Source organism: Cynocephalus volans, chromosome 5 (genome assembly GCF_027409185.1).
Source record: "Cynocephalus volans isolate mCynVol1 chromosome 5, mCynVol1.pri, whole genome shotgun sequence".
Lineage (NCBI taxonomy): Eukaryota > Metazoa > Chordata > Mammalia > Dermoptera > Cynocephalidae > Cynocephalus > Cynocephalus volans.
In genome coordinates this window covers 40,257,761-40,283,221 of record NC_084464.1, presented here as the reverse complement: position 1 = coordinate 40,283,221, position 25,461 = coordinate 40,257,761, and the positions used below count along the sequence as shown (strand labels likewise).

The window sequence follows — 25,461 nt, the reverse complement described above, 5'->3', positions numbered from 1 at the left end:
TTAGCTATTTATATTAAAATTGGTGTTAACAAATTTCGTAATTTGAAGTTAGTATCAACACAGCACCATTAAAGAAAAGGAGATGATCTCTAATTTGTATTAAGTCATTCTTAGAGGTAACCCTATGGCTGATGTAAATAAACACTACAAAAGCCTAACAACTGCCACGATTTTTCCCTCCAGTTTTCTTGGAGCAAAACCAGGCTGTTATTCATTTGCCATTGGATATGGCGAAATGTTTGCTATTCCTTGCTTTCAAGCAGTGCCTTACCTGGGTTCCTCAAAACAAATTACCCGGAGAATCACATCACTGGTGCTTCCTCCATACTGAGACACAGTTTTGGAAGGGCTCACAATTGTCACATAACTTGGGAAATGGTGTTTGTCCAACAGATGTGACTGAATAGGAAACGTCAGGAGCAAGGTCCTGGGACTGCGTTGTATTGTGTGAGGTATTTAGTAAGTTGTCCTTGTGAGCTTTGCAAATAGCTGTTCCACCATGTACATTCTGTTGTCATCTGAAATATTATAAATCCTCGATGATTCATTCTAAGGGAGAGCAAGAAAAACATTGCCATTTCCAATTCTCAAAGAATTTCCAACATTAAATTGCTCATCACCGTCAACCTGGCCTCTCACCCAATTATATCTGAATTAGGAAGCTGAAAATAATCATATTTTAGCTTCCTAAAACAACCCCCTCCAAATCTATATGTTTGACCCTCGAATACGTATAAAGATACGTTTTTATGTGTTTTATTGCTAGTTTTTAGAAAAAGTGTTATTTCCATTTCATCCTTCTTTGTCTCTGCTATTAAATGCATTTATTGTCCATTTCATCTTACATCAGAAACTGTGTATTTGGTCAACAAAAAGAAAAGTATTGATTCTACCAGTTTCTAGATCGAGAGTGATTTAAGTCCTGCATTTAAGCATGAAGGTAACTACCGATCTATTCTCATAGTTTTGTTTGGTCTCTGCCAAATGAGATGTCCACTTTTGACTTGTTTATAGAAAAATATAAATAAGGGTATTTTCCCTTTGTTTTGAAATCCTCTTAATGTTTTATACAGTCAACTTTATTTACTTTTGGAAAGTATTGCCTTGTAATGTGATCCATAATAGGGCGTGATACCCTTTCCCGTTCATTTATCCAGATACTGTACAGAGAGAACAACTTGACTGCAGATGAAACTGACAGTGTTAGCTGCTTAGTTACAGCCACTTAAAGGTAGTTCCTTTTAGTGGTTAGTTCAAATTAATTGACCCCTTGGGGGTTCCTGGGTAATGTGCCCAGTTCCCTATTAGCTCTGCATGTAGCCATGGTTAATTAAGCCAGCCAGCACCCACACTTGAATTTACCCAATTGTAAAATGAAGCTTCTTATGATTATGAAACAGAAAAAAAGACTGAGGACTAGGAAGTTAGAGAGGGAGCAGGAGTCTCACTTGAGAACAGCCATGCATGGCGGTGGCCGCGTTGCTTTTGTTTCTCAGCATTATCCATAGAGAAAAATAGGGAAGGTTTTCTTTTCCCCTGTCTGCTTGCAGGAGATGTCAAGATACATAGCAATAAAGCTCTAAGAATTTTAGTTACTTGGAGCTTATGAATTGAAAGTGATTCAGAGAGTACTAGAAAAACTTGTTTGTTTACAGTGGGGTTCTTATATTTCCTGATAAATCAATATGGACTGTGAAAGTTGAATCTTGATATCTGGTTATTTTTTTCTCTCTTTGTATATAGTGTTAATGTACCGGGGTGAGGCTCTAGAAGATTTCACAGGCCCGGATTGTCATTTTGTGAATTTTTAAAAAGGTGACCCTGTATATGTCTACTATAAACTGGCAGGGAGACCACCTGACGTTTGGGCTGGAAGTGTAAGTAAAAATTGACATACTTTATCTGCTTACTTTTTACTGGCTCATTTAGTACTCTAGATGTAAATGACTATGTTTTCTTGGGGGTTTTGATGGAGTTAACCTGCCCTAGACTGTGAAAAAAATGGCCCTGTTTCCCTAGCAGGCCTCAGGCCTGGCACAGTTAGGAACTCAGCAGAGGTTTTTGAAACAACTTAACCGATTCTGGCTGTTGCCTCTCAGCATCAGGTTCTAGGATGCTTCATGCATATTAAAGGTTGAAATGGTGAAAATCTGAACATTCTTAACATCATTGCTTCAAAAAGAAAGGACTCCTGATTAGACTTAATCCCGTAAACTGTGTGCAACATAGTGTTTCAGGCATGCAAGTTTAAAGTTGATTTTCTGTGTATTTCTTTTTTCCATATTGTTAATATTTGTGGGAAAGTGGCAGTCCTGGGAACAGTTACCTAATCATCTGCTATTATTAGTCTGTTAAAAAAGCAAAATGTGTGTTCACGAGTGAGTATCACTTTGTGCTTTCCTGTTTGTTTTTTTGTTTACAACTTCCAGGTCATCCTTTTCTGGCTTTTCAGACACTTGTGCCTGGAGGTTCCCCCAGGGGATCTTTGCCCAGCCAGTTTTATGGGTGCCCTCATATCAGACATGGCAGTCAATGACTGCATTATGCTTTGATCTTTTTAATGAGGAGATTCACAAGGAGGGACCTGATTGAGAGGCTTAAGAGTTATTGTCCTTTCCTTTTTAAAAAGTATGATGCATGGACCGTTTATTTACTTAATGTAGTAAGGATCCTTTATGTCCTTAGGATTGTCCATTTTCCAAACTTAGAAAAATACCTAGTCCTAAATGTGAAAGTTTTCACTCTCGATGAAATGCCAAACAAACAAACAACAGAGAATAAGGCTTGGGAAATCCCCATAGGAAAAGTCGAATCATTATGTTGGCATTCCAGATTCCTAGGGAGGAATCTTGAAATGCTAACTGGTCAGGTACAACCCTCATATTTAGACAGAATCCCAGTTGAAACAAAGAACCTATTCCATTTCTTTCAAGTCTACCAGATGAGATTTCTTGATAATCTTCACACTTAGAAATGTTTTTCCATGTACCTGGGGTGCATTTTTCCTGTAGCAGTTAAGTTCTCTTTCCCCCTGGTCTTTGAGCGTAAATGAGTTGATAAATGAACTTGACTTACATTTTCCTCCCGCCACAGTTTTGCTTGTGAATATATTCATCTCTAGAAATCCTACCAGTCTTTTGGGTCCCAGCTCTCGTCCTGCCCCTTAGGGAACACTGTCTTCAGCACCCAGCCAGGAGGGTCTTGCTGTCTGATAACTGTTCAGCCGTGCTCCACACTGCTCACTTAGCACTCATTTTCCTGCTTTGCATTGCAGTTACTTTGTGTTCTGTCCTAGCTCACTTTAAAGTAGAAAACTAGGGCTGGCTGGTTAGCTAGTTGGTTAGCACATAGCCTTGTAACACCAAGGTCAGGGGTTCGGATTCCCGTGCTGGTCAGTGGCAAAAAGAAAAGAACAAAAAGTAAAACCTGTAATGGGAGGGCCCATGTCTTGTCCACCTTCCTTTTAAGTATTTCCTCACAGGGCAGTGGCTCTTATTTTCATGCATCCTGATAGTAGTTTATGTAGAATTTGTCCTCTTGAGGTAATATGCCATTTTTTTTCCCCCAACTTAAATCAACAGTACCTTGGCAGGGATGATACATGGAAGCAAAATTAGACATAAGATTACTTCCAGTCATAAGCGCCCATGGTTCTGCAACTTTTTTGTCAGATCTTAAGAAACAGGATACCACCCAATATATAAATATAGAGTTTTACATGACATGTGGTCTCAATTAATAAAGATTGGGCAAAGATCAATGTTTTAGTCCGTTTTGTGTTGCTATTACAGAATTACCTGAGACTGGGTAATTTATAAAGAAGAGAGATTTATTTGGCTTACGATGCTGGGACAGCTGCATCTGGTACGGGCCTCAGGCTGCTTCTACTCATGGTGGAAAGTGGCAGGGAGCTGGCGGGTACAAGCAGATCACATGGCGAGAGGAAGCAAGAGAGAGAGAAGCAAGAGAGAGAGAGAGGTGCCAGGGTCTTTAAGCAACGAGCTCTGGCAGGAAGTAATAGAGCGAGAACTCACTCATTAATCCCCCCTCCCCAGGGAGAGCATTAATTCATTCATGAGGGATCCGCCCCCATGACTCAATCAGTTTCCAACACTGCCACATCGGAGATCAAATTTCCACATGAGTTTTGGAGGGGACAACACATCCAGACTCCATCAATCAATGTATTTCCTTTCTCCATATATCTCTTCCTTTTCCATTTCCAGAGTTTCCCCTAATAAAATTTTCCTCTGAAGGAAAAGGTGTATTTTCCCTCAGTCTTTCCTCTCACTTCATGATCCTTGTACTTAGGAAATTAAGAACTTTCTCTTCTTAGTTTTCAAAGTGATTCTTGTTTCTGTTTCTTAGTTGTATTCTGCAGTCTTTTTGATTTCCTAGAGTCCTAGAATTTATCTGCCAATAATGCAGCTTCTAATTGCCCTGTCTTATAGTCACAGCAGTATTCTACTGCTAATACTGGCTTTCAGATAGTTTCCAAATATAACAAGAGCACATCTTTGAATAGGGCTATTTTAGGAAGTCGTGATAAGATGACCTTATTTTTTCTTTTTGTGCATTTGATTTGCCTGTCAGTCTCATTTAATGACTGGCGAGAGATCTGCCTCTCCCTTTCAGACATCAGCTAATAAAACGTGTTTATCAAAAGGACATACTTTACATACTTTAGCTGTTAGTGCTGAAAATTAATGGGATTATTTTCTGTAGAAGTTTAGTTTGCATAAAACTGATCCTTGGTTGTGTAGATTTGTATGTATTACATTATAATTTTATTTTCTCCTAAAATACCTGTAAATGTAATTTTTGAAAACAGCTAATATACTGCATAATATCAATAAATATTTGCCTTTTGTGTAATGGTCATACATTCAGAAATTTTGTATTCCTTTACTTATAATTTTTCATGGCTGTTGTTTATTGGTTTGATAAAGACCTAAATACTGGTATATGAGTAATGCTATGAAATGTGCAGCTAAATGCTTGCTAGAGGTTATTTGGAATTGCGTTTCTAACCCGCTTTGATTTGCATAGTTTTAATCATAAAAAGAATAATCTCATATGCAGATCTTTTATCTACTAAAATCTAACTATATGTGCCTTGTGTTTAGAATTAAGCTGAACATAAAAAGAAAACTTCAGTGGTTTTAGAAACGTTGGTTTAACAGTATTCTGTACTTAGTTTTTATTAGAAAAATAATCTCAGTGTAATTATAATATTAACTATCTATCTCTCTTGATTATATCTACCTATCTGTATTATTTCCTGTCATTTCTAAGAAATCTCTCAGTCGCTCATTTATGTTTCTTGTACAGAATTTGATGAACGCTTTTCCTTTTTGCCCATTCTTTCATTTAGATTGGATGTATTTTTGGATATTTTCCAAAGGATTTAATCAAAGTAGTCCATGAATATACTAAAGAAGAGCTACAAGTTCCAACAGATGTAAGTTGTGGATTTCTTTTTTGTCCTCACTTATGAATTGGCTTATAAATTTATCAGTTACATTCAATTAACTGTTTTTGAAAGTCTTTGAATGTCTTTTGGTCAAGGAAAAAAACAAGCTAGCATGTGTGTATCAGATTTTAATTTGGAATCAGACTACCTCTTAAAAAAAAATGTTTGAAAAGAATTTAAAGGAGACCCTGTATCATAATCTGATGGTTACACAATATATTCAAACAGATGTTCTTATACAAGGCTGTGTACTCTTATACAAGGTTTTTCTTTGCAGCTTTATATGTGAAAATTAAGAATTCAATGTCTGTAGTTAGTTATTAAATTTAATAGGTAAATAATTTCATTTTACAAGCAAAAGGAGAAGGTGTCCCAATTTGAAAACTACTGATTGAGCAGCTATTAGACATTTTAAGTATGTAGAAATCAGGTTAAATTAATCAAACCCTAAATTACCTACTGGGCCAGAAATGCAAACTTAGAAGAGTTTTCTTAATATCGAGTCTTTAATGATTTAAGGGATTATAGCTATGTTATAGATGTGGAAAAGGAACCTGAGAGTTTCAGGTGACGACTGGTCTCACATCTGTAAGGCACTGACTGCACATTCTGTAAAGTGTTCATCTGTGGTGCCCTGGGATAAAATCGTTTTGTGATTAAAAGGATTTTGTGTTCTGGAATCCTCATTCCAGCTGATTATTTTCTGGAAGCGTTAAAATTTATAATAATTGATGCCCACCTTCATTCAAAAATCTCTGAATGTCTCTTTCGGATTGCTGCACAGCATGCAAACTGCTGGGGGACGGCAATTCTTAGATGAGATTGGCAGAATGGATGAAGTCACAGAGCTATTGCTGTTCTTAAAATTTAATGATAATCCCAGGGGCCATAAAATCAGCCCTTCTGCCTGTTTGGCTTCCCCTCGATGAAGAGACTGCCTGGATATGAGTGTGAGACAGCAGCTCCCTGTGCACAGAGACCTCACCTCTTCTGGATTTTGCTTTTCACTGGACCTCCCATGGCATGCTTTCCTTAAAAGTCTGAAAATGGCTCAGAAATGCCTGTGATGGAAAGTGGAAGTCCTACTACACCGGACGGGTCATCCCAGGATATTGTGAAAGTTTAGTTAGGAGAAGGAAATTATATATGTTGCTTGTTTAAAAATTTCCCTCATTTTATGGTACCTTTTATGCCAATTTGCTTACTAGTAGAGGAAAAGAAGAACATGGATTTACAGATAGTCCTGAAGCAGATCTTAATGACTGCCTAGGACCCCGATTTACAGTAAGATAAGTACTTTACTGAATCTTGTTTTCAAGCTGTCTTTATGGCAGTGATAAAGTGGACAGCCCCCTTGATGTCATTCTTTGTCCCTTTAAATTGTTACCTCCCATGCACCTGTATCTTAGTAAGGTATATCTTATGCTTATTTATCTTTCCCAATCCAAGGAAAATATAAGCCAAAAATCCATGTATACTTAGAGCCTGACAGCAAGGTGATTCTTCCTGCTTCTAGCTGGGTGAGCAGAGAGGTACAGTGCAGAGGGCACAGTGGTAGAGAAGCTGGGTGGTCCTCTGGCTTCTCCTGGACAGATTACTATGAGGTGAATTCCTGGAACATCAGGTATAGATATTGGGAGTTGAGGAACCCAATAAATGACACCCCACTTTTTCCCATCTGTGCTCAGAACCAGGAGTCAGGCAAATGGAGACCAAAATGCTACCATTATTTATGGATAAAGTTTTTGGGAGAAAATGACTCAAGAAATAGTGGGCTTTCTAAAATTGCATTCTAGAATAAAACAGACTCATCCAGCCACAGACAAAACTAGCCAACGGGGTACCTCCCCAAGGGGATTGCCCCTACAAAACGGACAGCATGGAGGAACAGAATACCTATGTTTTTCCTCTGACAGGTCCGAAACACAACACAGGGATGGGGCTGAGCAAACTCACAAGCCACATGAATCATTCCTTCCCTGGGAAAGAGAGAATGAAAGGAAGCCAGGAGTATTACTTGGGTGGGAAAGTGGGCTCCAGCCTCCTGTCCTCCCACTGCCTGAGAGTAGTCATCACCCAAGGTTGACACAGGAGCCCCTCTAGAGCCAAAATGAACTTGGGGTTGTCTCTGTCAGTAGCATGGTAAGAGTTTGCTCTTGTGCCACTTGGTTAGCGACACATCAATGTTTTTCGTTCCCTTACAGGAGACAGATTTTGTTTGTTTTGATGGCGAAAGAGACGATTTTGATAATTATAATATAGAAGAACTTTTAGGGTTTTTGGAATTATACAATTCTGCAACTGGAGATTCTGAGAAAGCTGTAGAAAAAACTTCTCTGCATGTGCATGTGGAAAAAACTCCTGAAGTATCTAAGGAAAATTAACCTGAACCAGAAGAAGCCAACTCAGAGGAAAACAAAAGTGTGTTTCCTGAAAACACTAATGGTCTCAAGGAATGGTTTATAGCTCAGCTCAGAAGAACCATGCAAACAGTCAAATGGGTGATGCTAACGGAGAGCAGTGTTTGTTTGAACCTCTTGAAGAAATGCTGCAAGATCAATTAAAAGTGAATTGATAGATGACTATCCCCCTAGAAGTGAAAACAACAAAACCAGCAATAGTTCTCAGGTTTCCAGTGAACAGGAGAAGATTGATGCTTATAAACTTTTGGAAAAGGACATGACTCTGGACTTGAAAACCAAATTTGGCTCAACTGCTGATGCACTTGTATCTGACAATGAGACAACCAGACTTGTTACTTCTTTAGAAGATAATTTTGATGAGGAATTGGATGCTGAGTATTACACATTTGAAAAAGAAGAGGAGAATAAAGAAAACTTTGATGAGCTACCATTACTAATCTTTACAAGTGAAGAAGATATGAAAACTCCAGTGAAGTCTGGAGTTGAGAAATATTCAACAGATAAAGAGCAGAATTCAAATGGAGAGCATAAGGTTGAGATAACTCTGCCTCCTGCCATCAAAATGGTGATAAAAATATACTAACAACTTGGGCGATACTATCTTCTCTATTGTCACGGGAGGTGAAGAGAAAACAGGTGTGATGGATTTAGAGAGTCCTTCTTCAGAGGAAGAAAAGGAAGATGATGACTCATTCATCCCGGATAGCAAACAGGAGACACCAAGATCAGCCATAGATTATACTGACCATGAAAATGTAGAAGGCGGTCTTTTGATTGTAGAAGTCCCTGAAAGAAATAATGGGAAAGACCCAGAAGTGGACACAGAACTTCACATTAGAAGCAAGAGGAGGGAAGTTCAAGAACCTGAGAGGGGCCTGGTACAAAGTGAGAGTGAATTAAACGGTGAGAGGCAGGAGGAGATGGTTGTGCACAGTAACCTTGACTCTTTATTAGCTGCTGAAAAGATTAAAGACATATTAAAATCCGCCTCTGGTGACAGAGAAAATGACCAAAAAGGGGCACCTATTCATATCTCAGAAGACACACACCAGGGAGAAAAGCCTGGGGAGCAGATTTTGGAAGGTGGCTCAGAGAGTGGATCTGTACATAACGCTGCGGGGAATCAAATGAATGAAGAAAAGATTAAATGAGAATCCTTGGACATTGTGCCACTTTTGGGAGATAATCCACGTAATGCATCCAGAGACAGTGTGGCAGAAGTGAATGTTTTAGTAAGTGAACCAGAACCACACATGCCTTCAATGGAGTATCAACATGAGCAATTTAAAGAGGAAGTATTTCTTCAAACTCAAAATTAGCCTAGATTCTCCTCTCCAGATAAAATCGGTTTGCCGAGAGAACAGAAAGCTCCCTCTCCAGGAAGAAATCTTAACGAGCAACGAGGAAGAGCTGTGGCCGCTGCAGGCAGCGAGCGTGTGAGTGAGAAGACGAGGCCCCATGCGGCAGAGGTCAGCGAGGACTCCTGGCACACGACAGCACACAAGGGCCAGGTTTCCATGCTGAAAATCCAGAAGCAGCAGAGGATGACTATCCCCCTGAAAAGCTACTGGAAGATGAAAATGCTGTCATTGCAAAATAGTCTAGAGAGAAGAGCCCTGGGACTCAAGACAGGCAGGCAGACGTAAATGTGCAAATCGCCGAAAGAGCAATTTTAGGAGCCATTAACCCTGATCTGGAAACTGAAGAAAACAAACAAGAAACCAGTATGATTTGGGATACTAAAGGAAAAAGTGAACCCGTGGCCGAAGGAGTAGACTCAATAGGCAGGGACCCAGGTGGTTTGGTGGTGGAAAAAGAAGAAAGCCCTCTGGTAGATAAGAAAGCACAGAAGCCATCTGATGTAAGTGACTTCCCGGACCAGGAGAAAACTAGGACTCCAGAGCTAGGCGAAGCATTTCAGAATAAAGATGATCTGAAGAAAGACAACCCAGAGGAACCCCTCAGGGTTGCAGAGAAGCCTGGGGGAGAACTCTTAAAAGAGGACCACGAGGATATAGAGAAATTCATGGACACAGAATACCAGGGGTCTGTTTCTGAAGAACTTGAAGATGACCTGTCCCACTGGACCCCACAGACACCTGCAGAGTCACAGCACGGTGACCGTAGGGAGGACTTGCGTATAATAAGCAACTTCTTTAAAGAAGAGCAGTCTTTGCAGCGGTTCCAGAAGTACTTCGATGTCCATGAGCTGTAAGCCATGCTACAAGAAATGTCATTAAAGCTGAAGTCAGCACAGCGGGAGAGCCTGCCCTACAATGTGGGAAAAGTCCTAGATAAAGTCTTCCATGCTTCCGAGTCACAAATTCTGAACATAGCAGAGAACATGCTCGATACATATGTGTCCAAGAACAGCAATCTGGGAATGAAGGGAGATAATATATTTGAAGAGGCTGAGGTGCTAGATGACATTCAAGACCTGATCTATTTTGTCAGGTACCAGCACTCTACAGTGGAGGAGACTGCCCCACTGGTAATGGCACCACCCCTAGAGGAGGGCTGGGGCAGACCCATGGAAGGTAAAGTACCTGCCCGTGGCCTTGTAGAACAGGGCTGGAGAAGAAGGTGGGGAAGGGGGTCGCTGAAGTGCCTCATACCTTATCCACAAAGCTCTGTTCACATTTCCAGGGTGCGTGAAGGACAGAGACCACACAAGGGACCACATGTTCCTTCCTGCCTTCTTTTGTTTAGGCTGGAGTATGGAGAAGAATTTCTTACTTTTCCTGGACAGTTGAGACTGATTAGCATTTCAAAATGAAACTCTATACAAAGCTAAAGAGAAAGATATAAATAAGAAAATGATGTACAAGTTGCACTTATTAATAAAGTACAGTTATCATGTAAAATTCTGAAAGGGCTTCACTGAATACAATTTCTTATTCGAGTTACCTGCACTCTAACCGAGCCTTGCCTGAGTTCCTGCATTCCCCCCAAAGCTCGTCTTTTGTGGATGTCATGTTCTTTCGTGCCTCTTGGGAGCAGTCACTTTCTCCAGTTAAACTAGGGCTCCTGCATCAGATTAATCAAGGGTGGAAGCAGTATGAGGAGCATCCTAACACAGCCCTTGACACATAGAAGTCATTCAGTAAATATTTGCTGAATTGATCCCAAGCCAGTATCCTGATATAAACTTTTTGATTCCTGGTTCCATGCACTATTCTTTGTACCCAGGCTTTTCAAATGGAGGTATTTGAACTGAAGGTATAAGGTAGAGTAACAGGGGGACATACAGCCTCAGAAAAACATATCTCATTAGGGGAGGAAAATGTTTTTGCATTTAATCAAAGCAGATATATTTTGGATGGGAATAAAAAATTCAAATGAGTTTTCAGGGTAAAATGAGAGGCTGCAAAGAAATTTGTCTTTGCCGTGGATCACATTGGGCCATGCCTTGAGTGTCTTAGGGAAAGGGATGGGTGTACTCTTTTGGCTCCTTGAGATACTTTGAGAATATTTGAAAGACACTTCAGCCACCTGCTTCGTGTGGAATGCCCTTCTCTGTACTAGCTCTGCGAGACAAGCATGACTGTGCATGAAAGAATTCCCATTATTCTGTATAGAAGAGGCATTTCACATTTTTGCTCTTGATTGAAGTTCCCTTCTACACATTAATTTGTGTGGGTATATGTTGGTTTTCCAAGAGGAGTTAAATTATTGAAACCCTACTATAAATCTATTTATGAAATACTTTGGAATACAGGCTTCTTTGTAACTTGTATTATGTAGATTAGTCATCTTTGAAGTGGAATAAAAGAAACTGAAACTCCTATTTCCTGCCCAGCTGGGCTCCATGGGATGCCCATGCATGGTGGGGTGTGGGGGAGAATGCTGAGATGGGGGTGGGGTTGAGGTGCAGATTGCCTGCACAGGTGGTGTCAAGCTGTGCTAGCCTGGTGCACTCTCCTCTTCCCTTCCTGTAGAGAAGCAACCACCACGTGAAGATCTCCCACAAGAGAGTACGGAAGACCTTAGTATGCAGGGAACTGCAGCGCACAGCCACTTGAATCAGCCCACAACTGATGACACAGGAGCCTCAGATGTATCACAGAAGCCAGATACTGAAACAACTTAGACCCAGGTAAAGCCTGTTCATCTTTCTCCACGAAGTAGAGGCACATCATAGAGAAAACCTTCTAGGAGATTTGTAGTGAAAGGTGGGAAATAGAGGGGAAGATAATGCAGATACATATGAGGTTTTTTGTTTTTTTGTTTTTTTTAAAGATCCCAGAGCTAATTGAGAGAAAAGCAGGAGTTAAAACAGGTGGTATGAGGAAAGTGGAGACAGACTGGTCGGGCTCCCTCACCTCATATCTGGCTGACCATAACAGCATGTCTGTTGTAAATACGTTAACTGCACATGTGCACCGAAGTGTTTCCTGGCTATCTGACTTGCACCCATGTGTTACTTGGCTATCTGACTCTAGTATAAAAGACAATGGCTCTGATCCATGGGGGGCTGGGCTCGCATCTGAATAAAGCATGTCATCCTTGCCAGTGGCTCCCAGGATCTTTCCAGTTACCTAGCTCACGACCTGCATATGAGGGGTCTGTGACCCAGTCTGCACAGGTTGGGTTTGAAGGGTCTGTGACTCAGCCTAACAGGTGGAAATAAAAAATAGGAGAGGTCAGAGACCATAACTAACCTACAAACCAAGGTTTGCCTATCACTAACCTGTGTAGATCATTTTAATCTAAATTTTATTCTTAAAAGGACTTATACTCTCAAATAGTAGTTTTTAACCAGACCAACAGCATCAGAAACTCTGGGGATGGGAACCAGCAATCTGTCTCTAACAAGCCCTTCAGGAAGTTCTTCCCTGATGCTAGTTAGAGTTTGAGAATTACTGCTGTAAAACTTAAGACTTCTGTGTTTTTTTTCCCACTTTACCCTCTTTTCCATAAATAGGATACAATGTAGTACAGTTCTTTTTCTGATTTGCTACCTAGACATGGTAAAAATAAAAAAAAACAAAGTTTAAAATACAGGGAAGGGTCCAGGTATCTGTATACTATGTGCTCATAGGAAGCAGTCAGAACTTTGCAGCATGTGATAGTCCATTGTAGGCTGTCATTTGTCATTGCAGCACACAGTAAACATCCAGTGGGAGATGAGAAAGTTTAAAAAAAAAATTTTTTAAACCCAAAAGTGGTACCAACAGCTTTCTAATGCTTGCATAGCTCACATTTTACCAGTGAATCAGAGAACAGCTGATTGTGTTATTTTGTCTGTCCAGTACGGTGGCATGATGACATCGTTACTGTTTTTTGTGTTTTTAGAGGTTCTGGTCTCTGAGCACAGGTGCAGCATTACCCAGTGACACTGCAGGGCTTGGTCCCTTTGGTCTCTCTTGGCATTTACCGTCTTCTCTTTTATGCAGCTGCCATTCATTCACTGAGAAGACAATTACTGCACACCTGCCGGGTGCCAGACCCTGTGCTGAGCACGGGTGCATTCTGCCTACAAGTTCAGTAAGGCAAGAGCCAGTACACTAAGGTAAGAAAAAGAAATCATCCAGATTGGGAAGGAGGAAGTAAAATTGTTTATTTGCAGAAAACATGAACATCTATGCATAAAATCTGGTGGGACCTACAAAAAAGCTACTAGAGCTAATAAAGGAGTTTAGTAAAGTTGCCAGAAAAAGATTTACATCTAAAGCAATTTTATTTCTATATACTAGCAATAAATAATTGGGAATTGGAATTTTAAGAAATTTCCAAATACAACAGTATAAAAAGAATGGAGTACTTACAGATAAATATGTCAAAAAACGTGTAAGACATATACGTTGAAAACTATAAAATACTGCTGAAATTAAGGAAGACCTAAATGTATGGAGAGATATACCTTGTTTATGATTCAGAAGACTAAATATATTGTTAAACTGTCAATTATCCACAGTTTGATCACTAGAATCAACATAATCCCATTCAAAATCCCAGCAGGATTTTTTTTTTTAATAGAAAATGCGAAGCTGATTCTACAGTTCTTATGGAAAATGGAAAGGACCTAGAGTAGCCCAAACATTACATAATTTGAAGACTTTATAAGTAATCAGGATAGCTGACAAATAGATCTTTGAAACAGAATGGAGAATCCAGAACTAGATCCACACATATCTGGCAATGAACTTCTGACAAAGGTGGAAAGACAATTAAATGGAGAAAAGAATGTCTTTTCAACAAATGGAACTATTGGCTATTTATATGCAAAAAATCACCCATACCTCGTGTCATATTCATAAACTAATTCAAAATGGGTTATAGACTTTAATGTAAAACCTAAAACTATAAAACTTGTAGGAAAAACAAGAGAAAATTTTTGTTGAACTTGGGTTAGGCAAAGATTTCTTAGATTTGACATCAGAAGCATGATTCATGAAAGTGAAATGTGATAATTGGGACTTTATCAAAACAAACCCTTTTCAAAGTCAATGATAAATGCAAACCACAGACTGGGAAAAATTCACTACAGAGCAGCTGTTTAATAAAGGACTTGTATCCAAAATATATAAAGAACTCTTAAAGCTCATTTAAGAAAAAAGCCCAGAAAAACATAACCCAGTAAAATAAACACTTTACCAAAGAAGATGTGTGGGTAGCAAAGAAGCACATTTTAAAATGCTCAAGATCATTAATCGTCCAATTTAAAACCACAATGAGTTACCACTACACATTTATTAGAATAGCTAAAATTTGAAAGACTGATTATACCAAGTGCCAGATTTTGTTTTGTTTTGTAATATTCTAGAAACTATATTTTATATGTAACAGTATATAAAATTATTTTGTTTCTTTTTTATAGCTGCCCAGTATTCTTTGGTTTATTCAATGTCTCTTTTATTGATGGACATTTTATTTCCAGTCTTGTTACTATAAATAATACTGGAGTAACATAGTTTTGTGCATATATATTTTCAACATTCGTTGTTCCCCAGTATCTTTGAGATAGAGCTTTAGAAGTGGGATTGTTGAGTCAATGGGTAAATACACACGTAATTTTGGGAGATGTTGCAAAATTCTCATTCATAGGGGTTGTATCATTTTGCATAGTAATCAGCAATGCATGAGAGTGGCTGTTTCCACCACATTCTCTCACCAGCAGAGTACAGGGTACTTCAAATAGCTTATGGAAAGATTCGTATTATCTTTTAATTCTGTTTTTCCATAGACTTTTTGAAGTATCCTCATATGTTATCAGATATTTGGATCTTGCCAAGGTAAGTGAGAAATGGTGACTCAGTGTAGGCTTTATTTGTATTTCTTTCATTATGAACAAGGCAGAGTGTGTTTCCATATGTCTACAAGCTATTTATATTTCTTTTCCCAGATCCGTTCATTCTTTCAGCCCATTTTTCCATAGGTTTGCTGGCCACTTTCTTCTCTATTTGTGAAGCTTTTTATATCTTAGAAATATTAATCCCTTTTTAATATGTTACAAATATATTTTCTCAGTTTGTCACCGTCAAATTTTGCTTATTTTGCAATTTTTGTGGGGTGGGGAACTGAGCAAGTTTTTTTAGATTTAAGTAATCAAATTTATAAATCTCTTCCCTTGTTGCTCCTAGATTTTGAGACATAATTAGGATTTGCCCACTCATGAGACATAGAAATTTTTTTCTAGTACACTACTTTTTCATTGTCATTTTTTCCATTCAGGTTTCTGATCCATTTGGAATTTATCCTTGTGAACAATGAGAAAAAGATCAATTTTATCATTTTCCATATGGTTATCTAGATATGCCAATGCCACATATTAAAAAGTCTGTTTTTTGGGCTGGCCCCATGGCTCACTCGGGAGGTAGCACCGAGGCCACGGGTTCGGATCCTATACAGGATGGCCAGTGCACTCGCTGGCTGAGCGTGGTGTGGACAACACCGTGCCAAGGGTCGCGATCCCCTTACTGGTCAAAAAAAAAAGTCTGTTTTTCTTCAGCCGATTTTTATTGTATCCCAGATGTCCACTACAGTGGGGTCTGTTTCTGGATTTCTGTCCCATCCCGTGGTTGGTCTATGTCCCTGGGCTGGTACCCTACTGAGTAATGACAGGGCCTACCCTGCCCTCTCACTGCGCCCTTCATTGCTCTTCTCCTTAGGCTTTCCCTGCTTCATGCTTGATTATTCTTATGAACTGACTTTATATTCAACTCAAAAGACATCTCTTTAAAGATCTACAAATACTTTTTTTTCTTTCTGCAGTGTAAATGTCCTGTTTCCTCAACTTTTGGAAAGTGATTTCCAGACCATTCATTCTCCCTGTCCTTTTCCATGAGTCAAGTAACCTTAAAATGTGGGACCCAGAACTGGACCCACTGGCATAGGGGTGATGATGGCATGACTGCACAGGATAAGGCATTTTAAAGGGGTGTCAGCAGAATGGGAGGCCGCGTGAGCAAGCGGAGCTTGGGTGGGGAGGAGTAAGCAGAGGACGGAGGGCGCGGGCCCATCCTGTCCAGACTGGAGGGCAGCCGGGGGTCTAGGCACTTTGTGACATAGGGTGCCAGCTCTGGGCAGCTGGAAAGGCCTACCTTCCTCCTGACCCCAGCCCCAGCCTATGGTCCTCTCCCAGTAGCCCACTGGCCGCCTCACTCTGGCCCCTTGCGTCGCCCATTCTCTCAGCTCCTACAGCGGGCGACCCCGTTCATTGCCTCCCCCGCTTGGATGCTTCCGCTCAGCTTCCACGCTCACCCCTGCGCCGCTCGGCGGTTGGTTCCTTCTGCACAGGCCCCGCCCTCGAGGGTTCACAGTGTTCACTATCGTCACCGTGGTAACAGTGTTCTCAGTGTCCCCTGGCTGAAGAGCCGGTCACAGGGCAGACTGAATTCAGTCTACTCTGTGAGCCGGTCTTCATTAGAGGAGACGAGTCCTGTGCTGTTCCGCAAGGAAGCGTCTCACCCGCTGCCTGTCCATACGCGATGGAGGCAGTCCCTGCCATTGTGCCTCCTGTCGCCACGTCGGACAGGGTGCTTTGGGGACCCCTGTCGGTGCTGTACACAGCCCTCACAGCCAAGCTGCTGGAGGTTACGATCCCTGTTCCCACGGAGGGACCCCAGTTCTGGCAGGCGGGTGGACGAGTTCTGAGCTGAGTGGGTGCCCTGACCAACCTGGCCCAGGAAATGGAGTGTGTCACACCCGAGGCAGGCAGGACGTTGCTGTGCTGTTTAGGGAGGCTAGTGGGAGTGTATTTGAAGTTTCATCAATTGTTCATTTCTTACTGAACAGTTAGAAGTGACAGGCACTGTGTTATGTTTAAAGCCACTATCCAAACACTTAGAGCCAATGGGTCTTTTCCCAGTAACCCCTGGCACTGTTGGGGGATGGGGTCAGTATGGTAGTTAACTCGTGTACTTGTAGAGGGCAGCAAAAACAGTGTGGAGCAGGCAGGTGTTTAATGGACTATCTCCCAGGAAACATTTAAAATTAAGGTGCCAAGTTTTATAGAAGATAGTTAAATTCAGGATTTATCTAGACCAGTTATCAGGAGCTATCTGACTTAACATTTGTCCTTGTTTACGTAAGAGTTGAATAAAATTAAGGTTTAAATTTTGAGAGGAATAACACATCCATTACCATCATATTGGTTTTATTTGCAGCCATGAAAGTTGATTACTTATACTATATTTACATTTTTGGTCTTACATGGGGTTTTTTTGTTTTGTTTTGTTTTTTTAAGTAATAAAAACCACTTAACCGAGAGAAAAGTATGATCCAGAGGGACTCTAGCCATGTGTTGGACAAAGTGATGTGGCAGGGTCTCTGCTAACTGGAAATATATGCTCAACTTAAAGACATTTAGACTGGTAATACTTAAAAACACTACTAGTCAGACAAGAAATGAGACAGCCAACATCCTGTCCTTGAAGCAGTAAGAGCTATTGAAGCTTTTCGAGAGGGTAGTTAGCTGGTGGAGTTTGGCATAGAATTTCTATGGCTGACTCTTTGTGAGTGCATTATTGCAAATTACTTTAAGGCTTCCCATTATTTCTAATATGTCTATTTCAGTTTGTTGCTACATTGCCTGATGATGTTCAGCCTGGGCCAGATTTCTATGGACTGCCATGGGAACCTGTACTTCTAACAGCCTTCTTGGGAATTGTTTCATTTGGTGTATTCTTCTGGAGAACTGTCCTTGTTGTGAGTAAATTAATTTATACTTTAACTCATAAATGCAAGGGATGTTTTATAATCACTGGCCCTTTTATTTGTTTCTTTTTCGGTAACATAAATGCAAATTAATGATTATTGTTCAAGCTAACCTTATAAAATAGTGTAATCTTTGTGTTTTAGACTTAAGTGAACAAAATAACATGTATAAACTCAATTGGAAAAGTTCAATTTATGAATCCCTTATATCAAAACCTAAAGATTAAGAATGAGGAGGGTACACATATGCACTATTAGTAGAACTCGGAATTCATACAACCACTCTGAAAAGTAGCTTAGTGATATGTATACGAAACCTTAAAAATGTTCATATTCTTTTATATAGTATAATATCATGTCTAATTATCTGTCCTAAAGAAATTACCAATCATGCATTAAAGATCATGTGCAAGGGCATTCAGTGGAACAGTACTTATTAGAGTGAAAACTTGTCACAGCCTAAATGATCCCTATGGTAGGGGAATTGTTAAATTATTGTATATCCATATAATGGGATATAAGGTGACTTTACATATTTCAAAGACATTGGGGCACAGAAAGTGCTCACAATTTAACTTGAAGTGGAAAAAAGCAGAAACCAAGACTTTAAAGTATAGGTAAACTGTGTGTTATATAAAACACATACGTACACTTGCGTGCACACAGAAAAAATGCTGCAAGGAAATACAATAGAATGATAAAAATTCTTATATCTACGCGATGAAGTAATTTTTCAGTTTTTTCCCCTTACATATACAAGTATTTGCCAGATTCTCTGATTTGATCATGTGCTCAGAAAATATGTTATTTGGAAATACAGATTATATAATTTTCAGACACTTAAATTTTTTTATCCTTTTTTTCTGTACAGAATTTGACTTTCAGACTATATATGTATGTATATGTGTGTATACTCGTACATACTTTTTATTGTACTGTATGTCATTCTGCTTCACAGTTGTTTCACATAATTGGGGGAAATTATTCTGTGTAAATGAACTTTGCAAATGAAAAGCTTTCATTTGAAACTTAACAGTTAAAGTGGCCAAAAGCATTGAATGCAATTCTTTCTAAAACTGAGTACTGTATTGTTTTAATAATTTCTTAATTATATTACATTGGACATATTATTGTTAATAAGTTTCTTCTCCTTGCCCAATTGATTGTGAAATCACTCCTAAAAGAAGGATTTTTTTGCCTGGATTCTCTAGCCTCATGAGGTTTTTCCTCAGATAAAAGGAAAAAGGGAGAATAAAAGTGTGAGCAGAAGGAGAAAAGGTGAAAACATTTTATATTTCCCACTCTTGTTTCTCCCATTTAAAAAATCCTAACACCTATTTTGATTTGCACAAGGTTATGTAGTCTCTTTGTCCTGTTGCTTCTCAGCCTTAGCATTTGCCTTTTGGAAACCTGGTCCCTACCTGACTTTTAGTTTGGCTGAAAGAGAGCAAAGGAAGCTTACTCTCTCATTAGCTAGGCTGTGACATTAGAGAAATAGTCATTTCTTTCCACATTGCAATTTTCTGAATGCATTTTCCTAGAACAGCATTATTGTAAGTGGTGTTTAGGTACTGTACTAATAATGAGATACCATGGATGATTTTGTGGACTGGTCTGAAAATCCCATCACTATTTATAACATTTGAAAGAGGAAATGTATTTGGGGTTCCAATGAAATGTAGTAGTTTTTTTTTTTTTTTTTTTTAATTAGTTACTGCTTAGATTTTATTATACTGTAAATTTAGAGTTGTTTTCAGGGGATGATTTAGTTTTGGCCTTTTTAGAAAGATGTTAGCTGTTATTTCTCTTGTCTCTTGTGCATTTTGCTCTAGCAGTCTTCCCTTCCCTTTCAGATGTATGATCACTATTTTTAGTGGCCTGGGAAAATTGAACGATGTAACTCATGAGAAGTATTTCTTCTTCTTCTTTTTTTTTTTTTCTAAATGCCCTGTTTATTTGGCAGACAAGGTTCAGAAATGTACAGACACAATTTGTAGGCTGAGAAATCTCTGTGGAGTTGTTACTTCACAACTACACTTCACAAAAGCAGTAATGACAGCTTCTCGGCACATTAACCAGTCATTTTTTGTTTGAAGTGAACACAGTGAGAATGGATTATAAGGCCTATTTCTCTAACACACCATCAACTTCTTTTGCTCTAATCTTTAAGAACAAGTGGAGCCTTCACTTGATCAGCCACCTCCTTGCTGCTCAGCACCTCGGCAATAGCAAGAACAAACTCAAAGCAGGTCCCAGAACCTCAGCTTGTAAGAATCAGGCTGTCCTTTTCCATACAATTCTGAACGGCTGTAATGACTTCCATTTATCGTTTTGTTTTTAGCAAGTAGGTGTGTTGTAACTTTGCTTTCAAAACCTATTTCTTGAGCCAACAGAGCAGTAGGACCTGCACAGATGGCAGCTATGAGGCCCTTCATGTTTTCTTGTTCCTTCAGTGTCTCTTTCACAGCAGCAGACTCAGATAAATTCTGTGCACCCAGATTACCTCCTAGAGAACCACCACATTATATGGTCCCTGTTTTTTTGCATCTTCAAGACTGGCATCAGGACAAATGACAACATCACGGCTACACTGTACTGGGTCTTTTCCAGCCAGACCTGCAATGGTGACCTTAATCCCAACTTGTCTCATGACATCTACAGGGACGACTGCCTCCATTTCCTCTGCTCCCTTAGCCAGGATGACCAGAGCTCTTTTTGAAGCTCCGGTAATATTTTTATGTCATATTTTTTAAAGACCCAAACCTGACTGAAAGGGACCACATGCCCAGAAGTATTTCTAAACTCAGCCAATACCCAACTTTGAATAAGATTTCAAAGATGTTTTCTGGTGAATGAAAGAGGCATATCTTAGCACAAAGATTATGCCTTTAATTTTGTTTCCTCAGAGTCTTTTTGAACAATCATTATTTCTAGACCTCGTTTTGGCTATTTTGGGTTATTAAATAAATGATTTTAGGTAAATAAGCATTAGTATATTATGAAATATTAGCCATTTCTGTTGTTAAAGTTGTGTTCATTTTGTAAGATTGGTGCTCATTTAATAGATGTATAAACATATCTTTAGCTGCAAGACATATTTACCTTAGAGCTTTTGTCTATCGAGACTATTTATGAAGTATCGCCACCAATTAAATTTGAAATTCTTTCTAACCTTTTCTTTTTTTTAATCCTGTGAATTCATTATGCTGAGTCAAACCATTATTAAACTGTTGCTTGGTTATGATTTTTCACCATTATGTTAGGAATTATGTATTTTTATTAATAAAATGTTCAACATCAAATTTAATTTTATTTCTCTCTCTTCTAGGTAAAGAGTAGAGTTTATCAAGGTAAAATTTTAGACTTATTTTGTCTTTTGTACTGTTTCCTCTGTATTGGTGTTTGTTATGAGTTTTATATAAGCTAGAAGTAGATATAATGACTTCTTGTGTCTGATTGACTTATTAGCTCCCGAAAGTTTTAGTTTTCCTGGTTCGCTAGGTTAGGTGATGGAGTAGATGGTGGTGATACCAGCGGATAGGATATGAGGAAGAGTAAGTTGTGGGAGTAGAGAGAAGATGATTCGTTTAATTTGGGGCAGCCTGACTTTAAATGTTGATGCAATGCAGAATTATTACAGGTGAACAATATTCCTGTGCTAATGATTTAATCAATAAATGAAATATTTATTAAACTAGATAATTTCAGGAATAGAAATATCAATCAATATATTTGCATTTTCTTTCTGTTTCTCTTTGTAAATGACATGTATTTGAAGGGATCCCATTTTCTGAGAAGAAATGTGCTTCATGCAGAGAGGAACATCAAGCTATAACGTTTTACTATATTTCCCATTTTTGAAATATATTTAAACTAGAATCTCATTTAAGTAAGGATTCTATTATAAGAATATTTTTCTTAAATTTTAATAATATTTTTATATCCTTATTGCTGTTAACTACAGATTGCTCTTTAAAAAGTCATAAAAGTTTTGAAAAGAAGTTCTTTTTCCTCATAGTTCCACATAATATGTCTTTGCTGCTAATTCATTGGGTAAAAATTTTATTTAGTGACTTATTGATTTTTGCCCCCTTTTTAGTCACTGAACAGCAAATTTCTGACAAGGTAAAAAACATCACAAGAGAAAATAAAGAACTTGTACACAAGTTGTCAGATTATGAACAGAAGGTATAATGATTTTTTTAGTTTTGTTCCCCATTGTTCCCGCTTGAATTATTTCCACCTGTTTTATAGTTACTATAAATTTAGTTATTATAGTATTGTTAAATCATATTTTCTTATTATTTCCTACTAACCATTCAAGATCTTAAGCAGTCATCATATGTATAAAGCACTGCTTCCTTCTGTAAGGGGTCGCTTATTTGGAAATAAGTTTTGGTAGAACTATAATTTATATTTTTGAATTCTGAATGCTTTGTTTTATATAGATCAAGGAATCAAAGAAATATATTCAAGAAACCAAGAAACAAAATATGATACTTCGTGATGAAGCAATTAAATATAAGGTAAAATTCCCTTCTTGGGATTACATTCTGGAAACGAAAGTAAAAGTAATGAGTAGTTATTACTAATCTTAATATCTTTTTTTGTAGGATAAAATCAAGACACTTGAAAAAACTAATGAAATTCTGGATGACAGAGCTAAAAGTCTTCGTGTTATGTTAGAATATGAGAGAGAACATTCTGTCAGGAATCAGGACTTGGTAAGAGTTTTGCTGCTAAGTGTTACTGTAGTTTGGCTTTTGAATTATTTTGTATACTGCATGAGTTGAACACGATATTTTCCATGCTGTTATCTAAAGTAAGAGTGGGAGTCAGAGAAGTTGAACCTACTTCTGTACATTTTTGTGGAATTTTAAGTACTAATATAACTTAAAGTGGTTTTATGGAAGTATTTTTGTCCTCAGCTCTGGGTAGTTTTCATATTACTTGGCTCTGTCCTCTGAAACTTGTAGAGCAACTAAGAAACTGTAACTATGATAACTGTAACAGTCCTTATATTTTGTTTTGTAAGTTCTTTTTCAGTAAACTTTTTACTTTAGTTTTAGAATTATATGAAAGTTGCAAAGATAGTAGGAGAGGGTTCCTGTATGTCATACACCCAGTTGAGCTTGACCACCTAGCAAAGGTAGTCTTGCCAGGTTTTTCTGCTGTAAAATTACTCTTTTTCCACTTTTTATATACTGGACTCTTTGGAAAGAAGTTACTATGCATAATCCACAGTGCAAGAGGGGAGAGTTATGCCCCACCTCCTTGAAGAGCCAGTATCTTCATAAATTATTTGAAATTTCTTCTGTATGTGAAATTTATCTTTTCTCCCTCAAATCCTGCCATTTTTAATTCAGGCAAGAGAATTTTTAAAGTGTCCTTGGGTTTGATTTGGTTTTTTTCTCTAGAAAAAAATTACTGATTTGAATTGGTTTACTTGAAAGTTTTTTCATTTTCTTTGCTTTCGCCTTTCTGTCTGGTCATCTACTACATTATCTCATCACCAGGAAGGTTGTGGATGTCATGAAATATTTGTGCCCTCAATTATGTTCCCTCTTTAAGGTTTTGATTTTTCCCCTATGCCAAAACTGGTTCATATGCTTTTATCTGAAACATAGAGGATGGCAGAGGGATATGTTTTGTAATTGTTTCTTCTTTTTGGCATATATCCTGATGTTTCTACTAAAATCCTAATACATGTTTTGTGCTCTATTTCCACACGGCAGATGTTAGAAAACAGGAAATCTATAGAGAAGTTAAACAATGTTATCTCCATGAACGCTTCAGAATTTTCAGAGGTAAAGCTGACTACAATTCGTACGGAATAGTTATACTATGTTTTAGTTTTGCTGAGGAGCAAAAGTTTGATGTGTGCTAAAATATGCAGAAGATGAAAACTACAATATTTCTGGTTGGCAAAGTGTAACGTGTTTGTCCTTTGTAATTCATTCACTAATAGGAATATTTTAACATTAGGTTCAAATTGCTCTTAATGAAGCTAAGCCTAGTGAAGAGAAGGTGAAGTCTGAATGCCACCGGGTTCAAGAAGAAAATGCTAGGCTTAAGAAGAATAAAGAGCAGGTAAAAAAAAAAAAAATGGATGTTCTAGGTCATGTAAACTAGACAACCGAATACCATTACCTCATGAATATTTTTTCTCAGATCTGCTTTTAAGGTAATGAAATGAGCATGCAGAATTCTGTTCTTAGATTTGCAAAGTTTAAACTATGCTTCCAAAACTGAGTGCATGTCTACATTCTTATCTGTTCCGGAGTTCCTATTCTTCTGTACAATTTATTGTAGCTATCTGAGTGTTTAGTCTTTGTCTTATCAAACATTAACCAACTACTAACTTGAGTAGCTTCAAAGGTGTAATAGACTGGCTTTTTAGACCAAAGAAGTAGGTATTTTTTAACCCTTTTTCAAGTAGTTAACTGCTTCATTGGCCAAGGGAAGGTTACATGATCAGGAGTCTGGACTTGGGAGATGATAGGACATGCTCTTCCATTCCTACTGGAAGTGAGTTATTTGAATCGGTTGCAATTTTCTGAACTTTTCAATGAACTGGATCAACTTCCTTGACAGATCTGGTGTTCACGCTATAGCTCTGAGCATTAAGACCACTCTCCCCTCTCCCTCAGCAAGGGTCTTAACCCATAGTGACAGATCAGGGAGGGGCTTAGTTTCTTACTTCGCAGTCTCATTCATATTGTTCTAATGTCTTCAGTGCAAAAGCCCTAACCTGTAGGAATTGACATGTTTTGACTTTTCAGTTGCAGCAGGAAATCAGAGACTGGAGTAAATCACATGCTGAACTCAGTGAGCAAATCAAATCATTTAAGAAGTCTCAGAAAGATTTAGAAGTAGCTCTTACTCACAAAGATGATATTAATGTAAGTTCATTCTCATGAATACATGCTTAACTCTCATGAATTCTCATGAAATTTGCTGAATTAATTGAGAGGCTCTTACATATCCCCTTTTGCTTCTTTTCTAGGCTTCGACTAATTGCATTACACAGTTGAATCAGTTAGAGTATGAGTCTGAATCTGAGAGTCAAAATAAAGGAGGAAATGAGTCAGCTGAATTAGCAAATGGAGAGGTGGGAGGTAAGATCAGTCTCAGGAGGTTGGACCCCTTGTTACCTTCCTGTCTTTAATTTAGTACACCAATGCTGCTTTTCAGCTGGCTGAATTTCCTCTTAAGCTTTAGAGTGGTAGACACATATCATTGGATTTCTATCTATGTCTGTTTGCATTGGGCAGAGGTGGTTTGCTGGGGTGTGATATAGCAATTGGCATGCAAAGAACACTAAAGGTTTTTTTCCATCTCATTTGAGAACTAGTTAACATGCACTGGAACTGTACTGGTCATGTTTTATACCTCTAAGTATTGAAC

The 25,461-nt window shown here is 38.5% G+C and overlaps 1 pseudogene; it reads left to right on the top strand.

Annotated features, from left to right (window-relative positions):
• Positions 1–25,461, top strand: part of LOC134378952 (transport and Golgi organization protein 1 homolog) — a 38,828-nt pseudogene that overhangs the window by 1,067 nt on the left and 12,300 nt on the right.